This window comes from Tenrec ecaudatus, chromosome 17, assembly GCF_050624435.1.
Source record: "Tenrec ecaudatus isolate mTenEca1 chromosome 17, mTenEca1.hap1, whole genome shotgun sequence".
Taxonomy (NCBI): domain Eukaryota; kingdom Metazoa; phylum Chordata; class Mammalia; order Afrosoricida; family Tenrecidae; genus Tenrec; species Tenrec ecaudatus.
Window position 1 is genome coordinate 31,142,804 of NC_134546.1, and position 23,054 is coordinate 31,165,857.

At 44.7% G+C, this 23,054-nt stretch overlaps 1 pseudogene; it reads left to right on the plus strand.

The window, feature by feature from the left end:
• Positions 1–467: 467 nt before the first annotated feature.
• On the plus strand, positions 468–21,833 carry LOC142431059 (protein-serine O-palmitoleoyltransferase porcupine pseudogene; annotated as a pseudogene).
• The last annotated feature ends 1,221 nt before the right edge of the window (positions 21,834–23,054 follow it).

The following is a 23,054-nucleotide window of genomic DNA, read 5'->3' on the forward strand; positions in this document are numbered from 1 at the left end:
CTAGGAAGCTGAAGAGTGTCTCTGCTTTATAACCACAGACCACTGCCTCTTCCTTGAGCCGCCGCATCACCGATGGTGGGCAGCTTCCAGCAGTTTCCATATTAAGCCAGCCTAGGAAGGAGGAAGGTGCCCTAGTGGTGCAGTGGTTCTGTGTTGGGTTCTGTAGTGGTGCCGTGGTTCTGTGCTGGGTGGCTCACTGTGAGGTGAGGAGTTTGAAACCGCCAGCCTCTCCGTGGGAGAAAGATGGTGTTTTCTACTCTTGTAAGAAGTTACCATCTCGGAAACCCACAGGGGGCAGGTCTCTCCTCTCCGATAGGGTCGTTAGGGGTTGGAATCAATTTGATGGCAATGAGTTGGGGGCTTTTTGGAGGAAGAAGGGAAATTTCTGGAAAATCAACCAGTATTTTCAATCACTTCATATGCATGCAGAAGCCGGTCGCTGAGTAAGAAAGACTGAAAAAGAATCGATGCCTTTGAATTACGATGTTGGTGAAGAACCTGGCATGTGTTGTGGACGGCTGCGAGAAGGACCTTACAGTGATGCCTTGAAAGTGCAGCCAGAACGCTCCTTACAAGTAAGGATGGCAAGACTTTATCTTACGTATTTTGAACATGCTCCCAATAAAGTGGAGGGTCAGTGAAAAGGAGGAGCATCTCAACTCGATGGGTTCATCTAGTCAACAATGAGCGCACACGTAGGAATGGCGCTCAGGATGGTCCAGGACTGGGCGGTGTATCCTTCTCTTGTATGTAAGAGTCAGAACCAGCTCAATAGCATCTGATAATAAAAACAATACGTGGAGGGTCGGAACGTGTCACCCCCTTTATGAAAACAGCCACCGAGAAGATGAAGAGTCTCTGAATTTATAATCACAAACCACTCCCTGTGCCTTGAGAGAAACTACCGCTCTCACTGCCAGCAAGTAGAGTCTGGCCCACGGCCACCCTATGGGTTTGCAGGGTTGAAGCTATTTATATGGGAGCAGAACACACCGCGGTGGGTTGAATTGCTGACCTTTTGACTAGCAGCCCAACATCACCCACTCTGCCACTGCGCCACCAGGGGCTACAGAGTAGTCAGCCGCATAGGGAGATGTCAATGGTCACGCCAACTATATTTCTTCAACAAAGTTTTGAACCTTGAGTGATATTTTTGAAAAATGGACTCATTAGCAAAGGTACTAGTGAGGAAAGATAGTGAGAAGGAAATCCAATAGTGAGGAAGATACTCCCTGTCATCCAATCCACATTGATTCATAGAGACCCTTGTGGATTTCCCAGACTGTGTTTACTGGAGTAGAAAGCTCAGTCTTTCGCCCTTGGAACTGCTGGTGGTTTCGAACTGCTGACCATCCCATCGCCTAACCACTACACAACCATGGCTCCCTGAGGACAGGGTCAATCAAAATGACTTCTAGCTTTCTAACTTGGGTAACTGAGTGAATGGTGGTACGGTTTATTCAGTTAAAAGAAAATTTGCAGTGGAGTGGGGAGGGAGCACCAGAACTGATTGTGATCGCACAACTCTGTTTAAAGATAATATAACCATGGAGGGGGGGGGTGTCCGAGGGGAGAGGCTCTAAGAGAGATGTGGTGTGCTTCTCCTTGATGTGACTGGACAATTGAACTGCTCAATTGTATGATATGTGAATTATGTGCCAATAAAACTGTTGGGGGAAAAAACCAAAACAAAACAAAACAAAAAAAAAACTGTTGGGGGGAAAAAAAGAGAAAATTCGCAGAAAGCTATCAATTCAAATTGAGGGGCCTTTAGAATACCAAAGGACTTAGGTGGCAATGTCAGGTAGGCACTGGGCACTGTGAGGTTGGCAGTTCAAGCTCACCAGTCTCTTCATGGTAGAAAAATGAGGCTGTCTGCTTCCATGAAGATTTACAAGCTTGGAGCCCTGTGGAGTAGCTGCGAGTTGGAGTCAACTTGAGGGCAGTCAGTTGGATTTGGGTTTGGAGGCCAAAGAGGACTCGTTCATTAGGCAATTAATGACAGATCTGCAGTTCTGGGGCGTGCCCGTGAGCAGGGATATAAAAGTGTGTGCTCCTCGCAGACTCCCGGTAATGACAATAATCCCACAACTGCCCGAGACAGTATTCTGGAAAGAGAAGTAAACTATATGAAAACAACAGCAACAATCCAATAACCTCTCATTACTATTCTCAGAGCTTTGAGAAGATACTAATACCATTCTGTGATGAAATGAAATTCATTGGTATGGCTCTTCTATCCATCGTTTTTTTTTACCTCCTGCTCAGTGACTGTGTGGAAGCATGCAAATAAGGTATAGAGGACGTTAAATGAGGGGACGTTAAATGGTCAGTTTTGCCATTCTACTGAATATGACATAGGCCATTTCAGAAGCACGATCAGAGAATCCCATGACCATCGAGAAAGAAGAGCCACCTGTGGGATGCATGTGAGCCGCCTGAATGAAGTGGCAGCAGAGGCATCGGAAGCCACAGCGCTGAGACCATGAGATAAAGTGAAGGAACTATACCAAGAACATGGCACTGAGAGGTGGGCATCCTGAACCATGGAATGAGAAAGTTGAGTGCCTCCAGGCAGGAGGCTGGCTTGCAGGGTAGCGTGCCCTTTGGGTATCTGGCAGTGCTAAAGGAGCTTTGTACCACTTGACTGAGCAGGGCAGAGGCAAAGGCCAGTGTGGCTGAGAGTCGGAGGTCCAGAGAATGAGGTGGCTGCAAGCACGCCTGAGAAGAGGGGCTGCTGCAGACAAAAGCAATCGATCCTGAGTGTTTTCAGATCCCTGACTTATGGTTACCTATTGATTTCCCTACCAAACCCCTGTCATCATGAGTCTTGTCTGTGAGTTCTGTGTGGCCAGTGCACTAAATGCTCAAACCCAGGAGAAGAGTGTTGTGGGAAAGAGGGCTGGTGGCAGAATGAGATAAAGAAAGATTGGGGGGTGGAGACATGCCTGACTTCTGACTCAAAAGAAGCATTCTTGGATAGATGTGGATTCTCCTTCTCCCTTGAGTAACCAGAGGAGGTCAAACATGGCCTCCCTCCACACCATTTCCGTGCAGACATAGCTCAGGGATGCTGTGGATAGGATCAGAAGCAGGAGAAAGTCTTGGGAAGGAAAAGTGTGATTCTCCACATTAAAAAAAAATCACCGGAAGGATTAGATGTCAGAGTTGATGAAATATACCAGAAAGTGGAATATGAAAGTAGAGAAAGAGGATAATCCCCCAAACTCCAACAGTCAATACAAAGGATCCGGGAAGAAACACAGGTTGCCACCAAGAGCAGTCTACGGGGCAGTCCTCATCTGTAACGTGTATTGTCTTGAGTTCTTTTTCTTTCTTTCTTTTTAACATTAAAAAAAATTTTTTTTTATTTCTCCTTGGATGAAGTTTCAGGTCAGCTTTTATCTGAAAGTTCATGTGAGGAGCAACCAGGGACTTTGTGTTGGGTGGAAGGAAAGGAAGGTTCAGAGGAAGAGAGGAGGTGAAGAAGGGGCAAGGGAGGGTCCTAGCTCTGTGGAAGGATTCTCTTTAACTAGGAAGGACGCCGTGCCTTTGAGCAAGAAGGGAAAACACGTGTGCCGTTGCACATAGGGTCGGTCACAGGAGGGATGACTGGAAATGGGGGAGGGGTAGTTACATAATTTCATGTCAACTTGAAGGTAGATAAACGTGTAGGAGTGGAGTCTAGCCTGTTAATCAGCCTGATGGTGCCTCCTGTGGGCGTGGCCATCTCATCAGGAGGGCCCTGGGAACCACCTCCTCTTTCTCCGCCTTCACTGTCCTCCTGGCAGACCACGGTGGCTGCTGCCAGAGCCCACGGATGCTCCCACCAACATTGGAGCCACCAGACTTTGCACCCACCAGGCTGTGATCCTCCTGCATTCTGCATCATGGCATGTGGCTGCGTGAGTCTGACGAGGGCCTTATGGACTAATATCAGACTTACGGACCTGAGTTGGACTGGGCTGGGGTGTTTTCCTGATATATAAAGCTTCTTGATATATAGTTCTTTCTTATACATATCTGAGGGTCACTGGATTTGTTTCCGTAATCAATCCTCTGGTTTAACACAGGGGCGTTCTAGTCTGGTGATCTCTACTTTCTCTGTGAAGTATGGACACAGTCAACTGCTGAGGTTTAGTGGATGAGTGTGGGGGTTGGAGTGGCCCTTGAGTAGGGAACATTGAAGAAGAGAGGACTTTTCTCTCTCTCCCAAAATAGCCTGAATGGAGGTTGCAGAAAAGAAGAGAAAGAAACGCTGCTTAGGGAAAGAAGAAATGATTGTCAGGCTGCTCAGAGGGCCCAGGTGGGAGGTAGGCCACCACCACTGGAAGGGTGATCAGAGCTAAACTGAGCTACATAAAAAGAAAGGCGACAAGCCAGTCCCGTCATGAAAAGGCACTTAGGTTCTTGTGAGACAAGAGCTGTACCCGAGAAAAGTCAAGAAGCATTTTTCCTGTGAGTCATAGGCCTCACTTCCAGCAGCTCGCAGGCCCTGCTCCCTTTGAAGTCTACAAAGGGACCTGTGATTATAAAGGAGGAAGGTGGAGAGTGTAATAAACCAGAGACGCAGGAGGAGGAGTCAAGCCTAAACAAGAGAAGGAACAGAGCTCCTCTGAGAGGCCTTCCTGTCCTTCAGCCTTCTTGGCAAGCTCCCTGAAGGAATCAGAGCCCTGGCTTTGTCCTCAGTAGCCACACAAAGCCTGGTCCGTAAGAGATGCCAAGCAAACACTGGGGGAGGTGTCCCTGGGTGGCACTAGTGGACTGAAAGTCTGCTGATGCAAAACCACTGGGGACCTTGGAAGAAAGGCCTGGTTATCATAGCTTTGAAACCCCTCCGGAGCTCTGCACTCCAGGGTGGCCAGGAATCTAATGCCTCTCCATAGCAACTGGCACCGGCACACATTTAGGGAATGACAGAAGTCCTTAGTGGGGTCACCAAGGTTTATAGTGGATGGAACACTCTAGAGTCTCCTTGCCCTCCTGCCCATCCCCCCCTAGCCTTCTACAATGAGATTTCAGGCTTCTGCGTCCTTTTCAAGACACCAGTGTTCCTTCTGCAGCTCGGAAGACCCACAGCCTACTTCCCAAGGAGAAGGGCGCCTCTCTGTTTTGGGGACAGGGAAGGGGAGTTTGCTTTGCAAGAAGCTTGCCTAGGAAATGGTGCCATCTGGGCTGTTTTTCATCTTCTCTCAAACTCATTTCCTAAATGGGAAGACAGCAATGTAAGGAATCTGAGGAATATGAAACTTCTCTGGAATGATCTTTATCGAGCGGCATCAAAACCAGCTGAAATCCTGAAGAGGGAGCAAGCTGGGCCAAGAAGGAAAACCAAACCAAACAAATAACCGAAACCATCGTAGGCCAATTCTATTAAAAGGTTTCTAGAGCAGAGGGTTTTTAACCCCCTTTCCCAGAACAGCTTGCCGCCCACCCCCCTTGCTCCCCCACCTCCAGGGGTAGAGGAGGGCTGACCATTGTTGCAGGATTGCTTTGACTGACTCTGTGGTGGGATGGAGACAGGAGGGGACTTGCTGTGTTGGAAGTAGGGTGTGCGGTTAGTTGTCCCCTACCAGCTTTGCAATGTGCACAGCTGACCCCCCTTCCTCCCCCCCCCCCCCCCCCCGCTAACTTCCTCTTCCACTGGGAGGCCTCTGACCCGTAGGTGCTGTTTCTCTGCATGGAATTCTCCATAGGACTTCCCCTGGCCAGAGGTCATCTCTCTGTTAGGTCTCTGGGATGGTTTCCCTCCGTTCTTGCTTTTTGACTGCGCAATTTCTCCCTTCCTATTCCCATTGGGGGGAGAGGGGAGGCGTGGTTGAGGGCTATTGGCCCATCTTAGTGGATGAGTTCAGGCGCATGTGTGATGTAATGTTGCTGGTGCCAAGTGTGTGTTCCCAGGTTGACCTTCACCTGTGCCTAGGTGAACTTGATCTGCTCATGCCTGACTGTGGATTATCCCCATAGGTGTCTAATGCGTGCCTGATTTCTTTCCAACCCCTTTATTGGGACATGACCAGATAATTTTTATTTCGCTTAGGCATTCGGTGGAGACAACCCCCTTAATCCCTACTCTTTCTTTTGTTTTTAATCGTTTTATTAGAGGCTCATACAATTCCTACTCTTTGTACCTTTCATCTTCAGGCCTTCATTGGAGGGGTGAAGGGCCGTTTAGTCTACTTGACAATTATCCAAGGAGAGTGTAAGAAAACATTGGTACATAAGCTGTCAGATGGGCAGGGAACGCTTGGGAGCACTCAAAATTTTCCATTAATAATATCCCTGCTTGTCCTTTTGCTGTGAGCAGTACCCAGTCGATGAGCATTGCTGCTGAAATCGCCACCTCCCCACTGCCAAGACTGGCTTGGCTGGTTTCCAGAGCCACCAGGAGGGAGGACGGGGAGGAGGCAGCCAGAGAGTGGTGTTTTGCTTGTCCCCCATTCTCACCCCATCGGGAGCTAACTGGCCTGCAAATGAGCTGGATATGAGGAAGAGAAGCCAAATGCTTTGCCTGTGGTCAGTACCCTTCTAGGTGGATGTGGCGCCGGGACCAGGGGCACAGAGTTGCTGAGCACAGGCCAGGCCCAGGCCACACTTGACTGAGTCACTGCTTTACCTGGAATGCAGCTCCGCTGGAATGCAAAGCAGGGGCCTGCATACCCGACACAGGGCAGAGCAGGGACGCTGGAAGGAAAGGTCTTTCCCTAAGCGTAGTAAAGACTTATACACATAAAAGCTACAAGGGATCTTAAAAGAGGAGAACACACACACACACACACACATATCATACAGGTAAATGCAAGTTTCTTCCTCCTACCCCTCCTTTTACCCCATTTAAGGTTCTTCTCCACGGCAAACACTGACTTCAATGGGGAGCTTATCTCTTCAGGTGTTTGTTCTCTGTGCAGGTAATATTTAAAAACAGACAAAGCACAAAGAAATGAAAACATGGGGTTTGTTTGGGCAGTTATAGAGGGAGGGAGACCATTTTGTTTCTAACACAAATGGCTCAATGTAGGCTGGTTACAATGACATATTTAGAGAAGACTTTAAACATCAACCATTGGCTGATCCTAAAGTAGGCTTAAAAGGATTTTTTACAAAATGTTTAAACAATGATAAAAGATACTTCAATTATCCAGGAATTCCAAGGTTTACCTCCTTGGGGGGAAGGGAAATTACCTAAAATTACCTTCTTTGCATTAGATAAATGGGGAGCTCCATTATGGTTAAAAAGTGTCTTTGTCACCAAGGAGGTTTGCAAATATTTAAATACTGTGTCAAATGGGTTTCTCCATTTCCGTATTATCAACACCTGTTAAGCCAGAAAAACAAAAACAAAAAGCAAAATAAGTTTACAATACTGAAAAACTGTTTAGCACTTTGGGGTGGAAACACAAGTTAACTAAATTCCAGACAAGATTAGCACTTTGGGGGTCTGGTTTTTTAGGTTTATGAATAATAGTATCTCTTGAAGTATAAGCCAAATGTGTATTTACAAACTGATTTTGCACCAAGTAGGCAGATAGATTGCTAGATAGAATTTTGATCGACTTGCTTGGCCCGATGTGGTGTTCTGCAGTGTGGGTTTTGCTTCAATTTACTTTGCCAGTTTTCACAATGTCTCTTGGAGATGTTTCTGTTTCAGTGTATTCTTTTTTTTTTACAGTGTTCTAATTCTTTCCAATCCCTGGATACTCTTACATAACTCAGATGTCAGTGGAGACAATCTCCAGGGAAATAAAAGGGTTTTTATTCAGGAGAGTTACGGGGCCATGAATTCTGTAGTGTGGCTTTTCTAGGCATAGTTGTTTTGATTCCCACACAAGGCTGGGTTGGACGATGCACATACAGTGCTGGTGGAGCATCAAGGAGATTGGACAGGCTGCTGCTACTGCAAAGGTTATATGGAACATGTGATTGTTATAGCTATGTGTCCATTTGACCAGGCCCTGTTCTTTTCTTCAACTTGCTTTTTAAAATTTTAGTGTCTCTTGGAGACTTTTCTGTATGTTCTAATTCTTCCCAACTCTTGCATATGCTTTCACAACTCAGATGTATTCAGGGTGGCATTCTGTTAGGCCATTATGTGATATATAATCTGTAAATCATATCTTGATGTAGTCATTCTCCGTTTTGTAATCTGATATAATTATTCTCCATGGTGATGTGCCTCTATGCCTGGCATTATGGTCTCTCATTTGGGACTGAGTTATCTCTTCTGTTAATGAGGCAGGATTAGGGTGGGATGGATCTTCAGTTACTACCTTATTAAAGGGTATGACTTATGTCACTACCTTTATCCCATTCATCACCTTTCATATCCTTGTATGGTTTTGCACAAAGTAGGAGAATTGTATGGTTGGCATCTAATATGTGAAGGCCCTGGAAAAGTCCTGTCTCTTTTTCTAGTGCTTGTGTCTGATTCTTCATCTCATTTAAAACTTGTGGAGCTTGAGCCAGCAGCCTATCATCACATTATTGTGAGCCAGCAGCCTGTTGTCTGACCTGCTAATTTGATTTTGCCTCTATTTTGACATCTGGTCCATTGATTTGGGACTTGCCAGCCTGTACAACCAGGTAGACAGTTTCCTTGATGTTTGTGAGTTCTGTGAGGTGTGATGGACTACAGAGCTGAATTGGAGAACTGAGGGGTGGAAGAGTAGTTGATTCTAGAGATGATGGAATGAGGCAGTAGTTAAGAAAAGTTGGACATTTGGGACTTCTTTAACCTTTACCTCATAGGACCTAGCTTTGTGCTGATTCTTCCAAAATAAATTAATAATGCAAATAGGTATAGTTGGGCAATGCTGGGTAAAAATATCAAAGTGCTCCATAGTTCAAGTTGAGAAAGGGGTCATTTTACAGAGAACAAAGGGAATGAAATGGGGGTTAATGTTTGATTGATTATAGGTGAGATTAGTTTCAGCTTGAAGTTCTTTGAAATGTGGAGGTCAACCATTTGGCTAGGTAGGAGTGAGTACAAAGTAAAAAAGGTGCCAGGCAGTGTGGTGACACAGGATTATAGGACTGCAGTCAGCTATCCTTTTGTTTTTCTGGGCACCAAGGGCTTTCATTTTCTACCCAAGTGATTGTCCATCTGACTGGTTCGTTCGCCATGAACACATTCTTCCAAAGAATCATTGTTCCCATCTTGGTGCACCCTTTCTGAATTAGTTACAGGCTTACTTTGTTTTCTGAGAATGTTCTTAATCTGGCATGAGCACCTCCATTTGAAACTTTCCCCTCTTGTGATCAAGGCTCTGCTAAGAGGTGCTGATTAGGAACAGTAGAGCAGCTCTTTTTTCTGTTAAGACTTTGCTTTCTGGAGGAGCTTCGGTTAAAATATGATTTTCTTCAATTTGCTGAGCTAAAAAGCCTCATCTTGAGGATGAATAGTTTGTACGAGGAGCTTCTTAATACATCCTGTGAATTGACATTGATTCAATGGTAATGAGTCTTTAAAAACATTATTTTGCTTGGTCTTAATAGACAAGGCCACATTTCCCAGTCAAGATAAAATGTGGACATCATAATGAAACATACAAAGGGAGACCAAAGGTAAGTTATTAAACAGTATGACAATTGACAGCCTGTGAGACCAATAGGGTTTTATGTAACCGGCCAAATGGTTTTGAAGTATAGCATTTCATGTATAAAATCTGTTGAACTAAAGCAAGTCAGAAGTTTGTAATTATAATAACAGAAACAATGCAGAGTATAAAGTTCCCAAAATAAACTAACCATTTTTTCTCTACCACACTCCAAGAAGAAAAGCAATTACTTGTAATTTCAGTTAAGGAAGGAAAAGGATCCTGTAAGTGAGATATTACATATGGCATACAATTGATCTAGAGTGTTACATTAGCACTGTTGTTAGGACTTCAGATACAGCCCTTTTTACACTGAGAATGTCAAGGGCCATTTTATCTTAGAATATTACTTTTTCATTATTGCTATATCATTATTGATCTCTAAAAGCTCACAGGCACTGTCAGTTAGGAAGATTGTATGTATTTGGTTAACATGTTCTATTACATCTTCAAGTGTCATCTGAGATGTAAATACTGCCGCAAAAACATTCAAGTCAAAGAAATACTGATTGAGGCCATCAGTCTCTTAACCTGAGTACATTGGCTGGTGAAGAGGATTCAGCTAGACATCTTTGAGCCCAGCTGATGCATAGTGCACCTTTCCGTCAACGTTGTGTGAGCCAGTACAAAGGTTTGCTCTGCCTAGCAAAAAGCACCATTAGGGTTACTCACTTGGTGCTGGAGTGTTATAACCAGTGAGTGGAACACAATACAAGAAGCAGCCAAAGAAGAGAGAAAGCACACGCAATGCCATTGTGATGAAAATAGTTACTGTGCACATTCGAGTATAAGCCAACTCGAATATCAGCCGAGGCACCGCATTTTATCACACAAACTGCATTACAATGTGCTGAAAACTCAGCTTATACACGAGTCTATACGGTAACCAACATCCAACTACTTCAGGAGGTAGTATATGACCAAGAACTGATGGTGTGGAACAAAGTCCAAGCAGCACTGAAGGCATTTGCCAAAACCAAGGCTCTAGTAATTTACAGAATCCCAATTCAAATGGTTCAACCAATGGATACAGCCCTGGAGGTACCCATTAATATTCCAAGAACTGGGAGAGAGTTATATTCTTGCTCTCATCAGAAGTAGAGATAGGCATAAAAGCACAAGTCACATTGGGACTATCTTTACATTTCAAACTCCCATTCTATTTAGAGTACAAATAAAGTGAAAAATACAGGGTGGGTAAAAAGACTGACTTCTGAAAGATAAAGTTAAAGGACGGGTGTATGGATGGTTATAAGAGTTGTAAGAGCCCCCAGTAAAATGATTTTGTTTAAAAAGTTGACTAGGAGATATAAAAGTAGAAAAATGATATATGAATAGGTAATTCATAAAAGAACTCAAAATAACCAATACATAAATGAAATTATGCATAACTTCATTTTAGTTCTGGGAAATACAGATATTTTAAATGAGATATTTGATGATAATCTAAGCTACAGCATGCTTTGTCTGGATCATTCTAGTAGCCTCTAACTCAATTCCATGCTTCTTTCCTTGCCTCCTTGCAGTCTGTTCTCAACATAGCAAACATATATGTAAGTATATGTGGCAGGGGCCAAAACCAATCCAGGGAAACATGGCAGCCAACTGAATAGGAGAAGAAAAGAACGAAAGGGGAGAAAACCAACCAGACATGGGTAGGAGGGGAGCAGGGTAATAACCTACCCCAAGGGGGGAATTGTTTATATCTCCATAGGAGAGGGAGAGAGACTAGGCTTCAACCTGGTATGCCAAGACATGAATACAACATGCTGGCATGTAGCAGGGAACCAATAGAGAGGTCTGGGGGCCAGCCCCAATCCCAACTAGGCAGATCCCCCAGTGCCCCCTCCCAGAAGAATGCACTTCAGAGGACAACACTGAAGCTACAGCTTGGGGAGAGGGGCCATCTGATTGGAGCACCTGGGAGAAATGAAGAGGGAAGGAGAGTGAGTAGAATGCATTCTGACCCACCAAGCCCCGAGATGACATTCCTGCTCAGAGCGGCCAATGCACAGAGAGGACCACAGGGCCGGCCCTGCCACAAGACACGATGTCCCTCACTGACCCATAACACTATGGGGGACAACACTGGAGACACAGTGCGGGAAGTGTGCCCGCTCTGACCTCATCACACTGGGGCGAAACACTAAGGGCGTGCAACAGAGCAGCAAGGGGAGCAAAGCAAAGAAGTCCCCGGGGAATACAAAAAATAGACTTTGGGAACAGTGTGGCACGCCATCAGATTCAACTGGAAAACACCCCTAAGGTCAAAAAACAGACCTGGAACTGTTTATAGGCTTTTTCTTTTTTGTCATTGGCTTTCTTTTTGTTGTTGTTATTTTTTGCTTGTTTCCTTTGTGCATTTTGTGTTGGTTTTGTTGTCGTTAGTTGTTTTGTTTGGCTTTGCCTTGCTTTTGTGCTTATTCATGTCTCTGCATGTCTATGTAGATAAGATAGGTGGGAGAAATAATTTGGGGAAGATAAACAATGGGACAGACAGTTCCACGGAGACATGGGAGAAGGGAAGGTTGGAGAAAGGAAGGGGTGTGTGTCAACCAACCCAGGGACAAGAACAACAAGTGAACTAAAATCGATGGAGAGAAGGGGTAAGATGCCTAGTGGGGTTTAATCAAGGGCAATGTAGCAGCGAGGAATTACTGAAACTCGAATAAAGGCCGAACATGACAGTGGGACAAGGGGAAAGTAAAAGGAAATAGAGGAAAGAACTAGGAGGCAAAGGGCATGTATAGAGGTCTAAATACAGGCATGTACAAATGGAAACATGTTTATATATAATGATGGGAAATAGATCTGTGTACTTATATTTATATGTTAAGTATTAAGGTAGCAGATGGATATTGGGCTTCTACTCAAGTATTCCCTCAATGCAAGAACACTTTGTTCTAATAATCCAGCATTCTGTGATGCTCACCTGGTATTCTGTTATGATTGCTGAAGACAAAATGGGTGCATATGCAAATGGGGTGAAGAAAGCTGATGGTACCCAACTATCAAAAGATACAGCATCTGGGGTCTTAAAAGCTTAAAGATAAACAAGCAGACATCCATCTGAGAAGCAACAAAGTCAGCATGGAAGAAGCACACCAGCCTGTGTGATCATGAGGTGTCCATTGGATCAGTTATCAGACATCTAAGACCCAGAACAAAATCATACCAATGTGAATGGGAGGTGAGGGGTGGTGGGGTGGAGTGGAGACCCAAAGCCCATCTGGAAACAATTGGACATTCCTTTACAGAAGGGTCACAAGGAAAAGACAAGCCAGCCATGGAGCAGTATAGAACCAATGAAACATACAACTTTCCTCTACTTTGTTAATGCCCCCGCCCACTATCATGACCTCATTTCTACCTTACAAATCTGACAAGACCAAAACATGTACACTGCTACAGGTAAGATCCCGAAACACAGGGAATCCAGGACGCATACACCCTTCAAGACCAATAATGTGAACAGAGATACCAGGAGGGTAAGGGGAAGGTGGGGGGGGAGGGGTAATCAATCACAAGGATCTACATATCACCCCCTCCCAGGAGGATGAAAAACAGAAAAGTGGGCGAAAGGGGACAGTGGATGATTTACGATATGAAAATAATAATTTATAATTTATCAAGTGTTCATGAGAAAGGAAAAACATGAGCTGATAAAGAAAATGCTTTGAAATGACGATGGCTTTGCCTTGCTATGCCTTGTTTTTCGGTGCACGTTATTATCTCTGCAGATCTATCTAAATAAGATAGGTAGGATGAACAGTCTGGAAGAGAAAACAACGGGACCGATGGTTCCAGGGGGACATGGGAGAGGGGGAGGTGGGGGTAAGTAGGTGATGTTGACCAACCCAGGCACAAGGGAGCAACAAGCGATCCAAAATTAGTGGCAAGGAGAGTGTCAGAGGCCTAGTAGGGAGTCAGCAAGGGCAATGTAACCGAGAGAAATTACTGAAACCCAAATGAGGGCTGAGCATGATAGTGGGACAAGAGGAAAGTAAAAGGAAATAGCGGAAAGAACTAGGAGACAAAGGGTATTTATGGAAGTCTAAATACAGACATATACATATGTAAATCTATTTATATAGGATGGTGGGGAAATAGATCTATGTGCATATATTTATATGTTTTGTATTAAGGCAGCAGATAGACATTGGACCTCCACTCAAATACTTCCTCAATGCAAGAACACTTTGTTCTATTAAATTGGCATTCCATGATGCACACCTTCCCGACACGATTGCTGAAGACAAATGTGTGCATTAGCAAATGTGGTGAAGAAAGCTGATGGCACTAGGCTATCAAAAAATATAGCAACTGGGGTCTTAAAGGCTTGCAGGTAAACAAGCAGCCATCTAGCTCAGAAGCATCAAAGCCCACATGAAAGAAGCACACCAGCCTGTGTGAACATGAGGTGTAGAAGGGACCAGGTATCAGACATCAAAGAACAAAAAACCATATCAGTGGGTGCCCACCTTTCCGATTTGATCACTGAAGACAAATGGATGCATAAGAAAATGTGGTGAAGAAAGCTGATGGTGCCCAGCTATCAAAAGATATAGCATCTGGGGTCTTAAAGTCTTGAAGATAAACAAGTGGCTATCTAGTTCGGAAGCAACAAAGCCCACATGGAAGAAGCACACCAGCCTGTGTGACCACGAGGTGTCAAAGGGATCAGGTATCAGGCATCCAAGAACAAAAAATCATATTAAAATCAAATCATATCATTGTAAGTGTAGAGTGGAGACCCAAAACCCATCTATAGGCAACTGGACACCCTCTTACTGAAGGGTCACAGGGAGGAGACAAAACAGTTAGGGTGCAGGGTAGCAACAATGAAACATACAACTTTCCTCTAGTTCTTAAATGCTTCCTCCCCCCACTATCATGATCCCAATTGTACCTTACAAATCTGGCTAGACCAGAGGATGTACATTGGTACAGAAAGGAAATGGAAACACAGGGAATCCAGGGTGGATAATCCCTTCAGGACCAGTGGTGAGAGTGGCGATACCTGGAGGGTGGAGGGAAGGTGGGGTAGAAAGGGGGAACCGATTACAAGGATCTACATATAACCTCCTTCCTGGGGGATGGACAACAGAAAAGTGCGTGAAGGGGGACGTCGGACAGTGTAAGATATGACAAAATAATAATAATTTATAAATTATCAAGGGTTCATGGGGGAGGGGGTATCGAGGAGGGAGGGGGGAAATGAGCTGATATTAAGGGCTCAAGTAAAAAGCAAATGTTTTGAGAATGATGATGGCAACAAATGTGCAAATATGCTTGACACAATGTATGCATGTATGGATTGTGATAAGAATTGTATGAGCCCCCAATAAAATGATTTAAAACAAACAAACAATAAATAGACAGATTAAACACACACACACAAGAAAATGATGATGGCAGCATATGTACAAATGTGCTTGACACAATTGATGAATGTATGGCTTGTGATAAGAGCTGTAAGAGGCCCCAATAAAAGAATAAAAAACAAACAAGAACAACAACAAAAGATGTAAGTATAATTCTTTCTCTGGTCCTGATCCTTAAGTGGAGTACATGCCACTTCAAATGGAAGCCAAAGTTCACTTGGGGTGTCGCTGTAGTATTGTAAATTGTCAGGTTTCTAGCTTCGCGGGGGCATCTTTCTCTTAGGGGGGGGACAGGGTGGGTGTGGGGTGGGGTTCTGAGAAGCCTGTGTCTGCTGCGCTGTGCTGGCTTTTGAGGCCCCGAAGAGCTGAGCTCACACAGGAAGTTTCTGGAAGTGTCAGCGTCTGCTCGCCAGGTGCCAAGGCTGACTTCTGATTGAGACCAGAGGAAGTGACATCATAGCTGGGAAGAGGGCGACTCGGGTTGTTGGATCTAAGTGGGATCGTGAAGATGAACACGCGAGCCCCCTCATTTCCCTGGTCCTCTGCTTGTGAACTTCCTGTTGGCTCTTCAAGGCTCAGAGGACATACCAGCTGCTCTCTGACAAATTTTCCCTTCGCTCTTTGCTGGAAATATTCTCTTTAGAAATTCTACCATGTGTAGTTTCTAAGTCTTTAATGACTTTGCATTGAACCCCCTTTTGTGTAAAATATCTGAAGATTCTTTTGCTTATCTTTGCATCTGTGCCGCCACCCAGACCTCTGCTTTGTCCTCACTCTCGACTCACGAAATAACAGTTGGACTGAATCTGCACTTTTACAGGCCAAGTGCATCCCCCAGGTTTTATTAAATGTAGACCTTAAATAATGAATATTTCGAGGAACTTGAATATTTCAAAGCTCCATCCATGGAAAGTCTGAATAATGCATGCAAATATTTGAAGAAAAGAACAAAAGCCTATCTAATAATTCAGTACACTGCTCTTTATTTGGGCCCAGAAAAAGGAATCTTGAGCTTAATTTTGGTGGTAGGCTCAGCTTCAGAAGCTTTGAAATGCAGATTAGATTAATTACATCACAATTATACTTTGAAGTTTCAAAGAGGCAGTATCAGAAAGGCAAATTCCAAATTTAAGCCTTTTCAAAAGAAATGTCAGTTGGAAAGAAATGGAATCCACCACAAAATATGTGGCATTTCTTCTGGTTTCCACTCTTTACCAGGGCTAGGCTCATGTGATATGCTAGAAATGTGCTTCATCACATTGAGCCTGACTTCTCAAGTTAAGAAAATGCATATGAAATATTTCCAAGACAAGAGTAGGAGGCATATAACTTTTTATTTTTTTAACACCCAAACCTCCCAGGCTGCTGCATCTGTCTAATTTCCCCATTTGAAGATTTGGCTTCGTTAAGATAATCTACAAATCCCTATTCACTTAGAACGGGCCTAGAATAGCCTGGAACCCTGTGGGACTAAACGGAATTTGAGAATGCAGATCTTCATTTTTTATTCAATAAGGAACACCGCGCCAGTATTTGTATTTATCTTAAAGGGTATATACTCTCAGGAAGGATTACTCAGAGGCAAATCGACAGAAACTAGTGCCTACATGGCAATTCGTTTTAACTGCTTAATGATTTCTCACGGCTGGTGATGGAAATCATGATCGTGAATAGAAACTGCTCACCGACGTCATCCATCAAGTGACCCCCAGGGGATTTGCTGGACGCTGGATGTACTCTGGGATTACTCACCAAGAACAGGATCCAGACTCTCATCTCAGCTTTCTATGTGATGAATGTTGAACAAATCACTTAAACCGCTGAGATTAAATGGGGGCGGAGGGGGCTAGTGCAAAGGAGTTCTGGGATAGCTTCTAGGCAAAAACTGTGGTTGTAGCTGCCACCCAGTCAACCCTTAATCCCTGGTGACCGTAATCACAACAGGACGGAGCTGCCCAATTCTGGCCTTGTCCTGTGCTATCCCTATAGTTGACTGCAGATCAGACTGCCGTAAACCACAGCTACTTTTAGCTACTTTAGCTACTTTTCGGAATCAGATTGCCAGTCCTTTCTTCTGAGTTTTTTCTGAGACTGGAAGCTCTGCTGAAACCTGCTCAGCCTCACAGCAATATGCAAGCCCCATGAGGGACAGGTGGTGCCTGGGCATGAGGTACATTGGCCAGAAGTTCAAGTACAGTCTCCCGTCGCCTGCATGAAAGGTGAGAGTTCTACCATTGAACGACCAATGCTTTGCATGATCTTGCAATTTAAATATAATCAACCCGAGTTTTTGTGGTTCTCCCAGAAAAAAATTTTAAAAATATAAAAGAAAAAAACCAAATGAGGCCATCATCAGTTTGTACTTGTAAGCTCTGGCTCTTGGCTTTGAAATACCGTGAGAAGGGGAGAAGGGGAAGAAGAGGTGTCATTGAATTTTACATGAACTTGGCCTGCCCTCGATGGTGTTAGGTGCCATTGTTTCTGAGCGAGGCTGGCCCTATGTTCAATAGGAAGAAACACTACTAGGTTATGCGCCATCCTCACAATCATTCCTGTTGAAATCATTGGTGCAGTCACATTGACAAACCATCTCGTCGAGGGTCTAATTTTTGCTTAGCCCTCTATCAACCATGTTGTCCTTCTCCAGGGACTGGCTCCTCCTGATAAAAATATGTGAGACACAATCTTGTCATCCCTCTTCTAAGGAACGTTCTGCCTGTACTTCTTCAAAGACAGATTTGTTTGTTCTTTGGGTAGATCTTGACATATTCAATATTCTTTGCCAACCTCATTCATTAAAAGACATCATCTCTTCTTCAGTCTTTCTTATTGTCCAGTTTTCACATACATATGATGTGATTGAAATTACCATGGCTTGGGTCAAGGGACCCTAGTCCTCAAAGTGACATCTGCTTTTATTTTAACATGCTAAAGTGTTAAAAGCTGTTGATACTACCAGGATTAGAAGAGATGAGATATGGCTAATGGAATTTTCTTAATTTGGAAAAAACAATCCCCCAAACCATACACACACAAAACAGAAATGAGTTTCTAATTTTATTTCAAATAACTGAAGGATTGGAAATGATTAAACTGTCACACATTTCTACAGTAATAAGCTCTGTGCAAAGGATCAGTTACAACATGGTGATTTACCATAATTAATCTTTAAAATGAGTCTAATTTTTCAAAGTTCATTTTAAGGGTTGTAGATTTTTAAATCAATTTTCTTGTTATTTCTTCACTTGTCTTAGAAGTTTATGTGGAGAACCTTTATGCGGCAACCTTTGTAATGTGCTAATATCAAAAGAAAATTTTATTTTAGCCCCAAATTATACTAACTTTGGAAAGAAATAAAGATATTTGGACATGCTATGTGCAAATCATATGAAATGTCATGAAACCATTCTCTATAATGATTTCATAAAAGATTAAAATTCTTAAGATTGATTTTTAAAAAGTTGTAAGTAGGAGAAATAAGAAAAATGTTTTTGTAATAGAATCTTAAAGTTATGCCTGTATCTCTCTCTCTCTCTACTCATCTACACTTACCTGCTTGGTTGGATAGTTTTAAACACATGTATTATGCAGATACATGCCCGTGCCTGCCTATTTTAGCATCCTTTCTCTCTTATGTAAACAAATAAAATAACTAACATTTGATAAACGCTGAGACAATGTCACATTGTTCCCTGGCGCTGCTGCTACTTCCTGTTGGTCTAGTGGCAATGATTCACTGTAGTATAATGCATAGGATTTCTTGTGTCCCATGATAAATTTAGATGAATACATAAGGGATCTGAATCACTGTCTGCACTTTAAAAATGCAAATCTGCAACAGAAACCTGTTGATCAGAGGTTTTGGTAACACCAAATAGTAAATGTTTTGATTTCAGTAGTACTAATACGCTAACAGAATTTATCTTTTACAGTGAAGAAATGTGCTTGATTAGACTTTTCAGCCATTATTTTATAACTTATAAATAAAAATGTTAAACCAGCTCATCATCTGTTCCTGAAATTAAACATGTCCCTTAATATATGCCCAGATATGTTTTCTTAAAACAGTGATCCTATACGATAGGGCCGATCAAACTATCCCTGTGAGTTTCTGAGATGGTAACTCTTTGGGGGAGTAGAAAGCCCCATCCTTTTTCCATGGAGCTTGTTGGTGGTTTGAACTGCTGACCTGATGAATCACAGCCCAATGCTAAGTGACCAGGGTTCCAGGTTATTTGATATAGATATTTAGAAGGGTTTTAAATTCCAACAAGAGCAATCTTATCCTTAATAGTCACCTACTTCCATTGAGTCTATGCTGAGTCATAATGACAGAGTCGAACTGCCCCTGAGGATTTCTGAGATTGTGAATCTTCAAGAGAACAGATCAGCCTCTTCTGTCTCCTATAGAGCAGCTGGTAGTTCTGAACTCCTTGAAGTCAGCTTAGCCTGTTGCACCAACAGGTTCCCCATCCTATCCATAGCCCATTGTAATGTTTGTTTTCATCAAACTTATTTACCATTTAATGGGGAAGGCTCTGAATCCGAAAACAATCCAGTCAACTACCCATGCTTTAAGGAACACGGCCCTTTTTGTAGTTATGCGAAAGATGCAAAGATAGATCACATCAACCCTTATTTATTCTTCTTTGTCCTTAATGAGCATCTCTCTTCTGGCCTATTTCTCTCTTTTACCAGAGGTAGGAGGTAAGTGACTATTTTGAAGGTGCTTAGTTGGATTGCTTTCATTTCTTCTCATACTTGAGATAAGGCTTAAAGAAAATACCCTATAGTGTGGAAGCAAAAGTAGCGATGTTTGCTTCAGAACATAGTGGCTGTGGTGGGCTGCTACCCACTCCACAAGGACAGCAGTTTGAAACCACCAGCACTCCAAGGGAGAAAGACCAGCTTTCGACTCGCAGACTGAGTTTCAGGCTCAGAAACTCCTAGGGCAGTCCTGTCTTGTCCCACAGGGCTCCTTAGTGCATTGGCTTAGCCCCTATGGCAGCGAGTTTGGGCTTTGAGTTTGGGGGGAACACATTCCCCCCCCTAAATTATCAGATTTGGGGGTTAGCTTCAAAGTGATGGCGTTGGTCATCTTTTCTAGTGGCCTCCGAGTAGTGTCCGACTCATGGCGATCCTGGGCAGCACAATGAAACACTGCCCAGCCAGACACCACCTCCGGTGTATTCTCAAAGCGTCACACTGACTGGCATACTTGTGGTGTCATCTATCCCACTGAGGGTGTCCACTGCTTTGTTGTTGTTGTTTGTTGTCTTGAGAACACTCTGCAAACATGTTGTACCTTCTGGTGACTGATTTTTCCTAATGGTATGTCCAAAGTAAGGGAGCCAACGTAGGCCGGGACTGTTCTAGAATGCAAGAAGTCATTTCAGTCACAAGATTGAAATGAAGAACACAGTTCAGGCAGCTGGTCCCGGCCTTTGGGCCTGAAGGGGAGGCTACCCGGAGGAGGCGGCAGCCTTAGCAGCAGTGGTGTGGCCCAGGCCCCCGATCACGGGTTCCTTCCAGCCAGGTCTGTCCATTCAACTCTGGGGGCCCACATTGGCCACCTTCAGCCACCAGGAATGTGTACAGCAACTGCTGCAGAGTTGTCTCCTGCCTGCTGCCCAGCAGGGCCTTGAGCCGATCTGGCTGCTCCTTGCCATCTGCCTCACCTGCCGCCTCCTCTGGAAGCTTGGGTTGCCACCCTACCTGAAGCTCACCAGCACCGTAGCAGGAGAATTCTTCAAGCCTCTACCCCTTCTGTGATACCTTGTGTTGTTCCTCCACCAACATTCCTCCCGTCGGGGTGTCTTCCTCTCAGTCACCAGCCTCATCTACTGACTTATGCGTGAGATGCACATGGGGGACCCCGTGACATGGCACAATATGCGAGGGGCTCAGATGATCGTGGCCATGAAGGTGGTGTCTCTGTGCTCCGACCTGGACCGGGGCGAGGTGGGTGCGGTGCCCTCACCAGTGGAGTTCACGGGCTACCTCTACTTCACGGGGACCATCGTCTTTGGGCCCTGGGGATCCTTCCGCAGCTACCTACAGGCCGTCCAAGGCCAACCGCTGAGCTGCCGGTGGCTGCAGAAGGTGGCCCAGGGCCTGGTGCTGGCCCTGCTGTGCCCTGTGCTGTCCACCACCGCGGGCCCCTACCTCTTCCCATTCTTCATACCCCTCGACCGGGACCGTCTCCTTTGCAAGTGGTTGTGCGCGCCTACGAGAGGGCTGTCTCCTTCCACGTTGGCAACTCTTCTGAGGGCTTTCTACCCGAAGTCACGGCCACGCTGGCGGGGCTGGCTTCACCGAGCAGAGGGATCACCTGAAATGGGACCTACCAATGTCTAAGCCACTGAATGTGCAGCTGCCCCGGTCCACGGTGGAAGTTGTCATAAGCTGGCACCTGCCCATGTCCTATTGGCTCAATAACTACGGTTTCAAGAATGCTCTCTGCTTGGGGACCTTCTCTGCTGTCCTGGTCACCTCCGCAGCCAGCGCCCTCCTGCACGGCTTCAGTTTCCACCTGGCGGCGGTGCTGCTGTCTCTCACCTTTATCACTATTGTGGAACAAGTCCTCTGGAAGTGCCTGGCTCGGATCCTCCGGGCCTGTGTCATATTCAAACGATGCCCACCAGACTGTTCACATCAGCTTCGCTTGGGCCTGGGGGTACTCTTTGGGGGCCTGGTCATCTTCTACCTGGCCTACCTGTTCGATGTCGATGTGGATGGCACCACAGAGGAGCAGGGTTATGGCATGGCATACGCTGTCCGCAAGTGGTCAGAGCTCAGCTGGGCCAGTCACTGGGTCATTTTTGGATGCTGGATCTTCTCCCGTCTCATAAGTTAAGGCACATCGTGGGCCCTCAAGACTCCTCCTTAGGGTGCCAGTTATGATGTGGCATGAGGGAAGACCCTCTGTTTACCCCTTTCCTCTCTCTATCCTTGACTCCCAACCCCCCTCCAATACAACACACACACACACACACACACACACACACACACACACACACACACTCCATTTCCACACCTCAAGATCTTCACCCCATTACAAGGCAGGGGGAGGGAAGTCCCTGCTGGGGTGTAGGGGTGGGGGATTCTTAGGGATACCGAGAGGGGGGAAATCCTGGGCCAGCACACCTCCCCCCTTTTTAATATACAGTTTGTTATTATCCAATCCAAGTAGGAAAGATACAAAACAGAGCCACATTTCAGGTGGAAAGGAGCCCTGGCCGTGCTGTCAGCTAGTAAGCGTTTGGCTGCTAACAGGCAGGTCAGCAGTGCAGACCTAGGGGCCACTTCTTGGGAGGCACGTGGGCTGTCCGCTCCTGCAAAGCCTGAGAATGCCTTGGGATCCGTATGTAGGGTCGCTTTGTATTGGGATCGAATTGATAGCAACGGTTTAGTCATGTTATTAGGTGGCAGTGCTCTGTCTGAAAGGGTCAACATTTTACCTACAAGTGTCCTGTCACCCATAGACCATAATCTATCAAGTGACTTGGGCTGCCGGAATGGCTTGAAGGGCCTGGTACGGAACACAAAGCAGCCTGCAGGATCCTTTTAACTTTATTAATAACCCGAACTCTATGGTATGGGTGATCGAGAGATTCCCGACGCAGATTCTAGAATATTCTAGAATAGTCACGTTAAAAATAAGCAAAACAAAACCGATAGTGTTTATAAATGAATATGCACACTCATTTCAATGACTGAAAACGACTATTAAAATACCATCGATTACCTTAAGGGCGAAAGGAGTAAACAGAAACACAAATAGAAAAGAATAAGTATTTCTGAGGTAACAGGACCCGAATGAGGGTAGCAGAGTTAGATGAGCAAATATTTAGGTTGAATAAAGGTGGCCTCAGTGCAATCTGCTAAATTAGTGAAGATTAATGGAGATTAGTGGAATTCAAGAGTGAAGGAATGTCTCTAATTACGATGTGAGCAAACACATGGAATGTTGAAAGAGTTATGGCTTTTGGAACAGAGAGTTAGGAATCAGGCAGTAAGTCTGAACAGTAACAATTGCCTGGATAGCAGTATTCAAGCATACTGTATATAAATTACT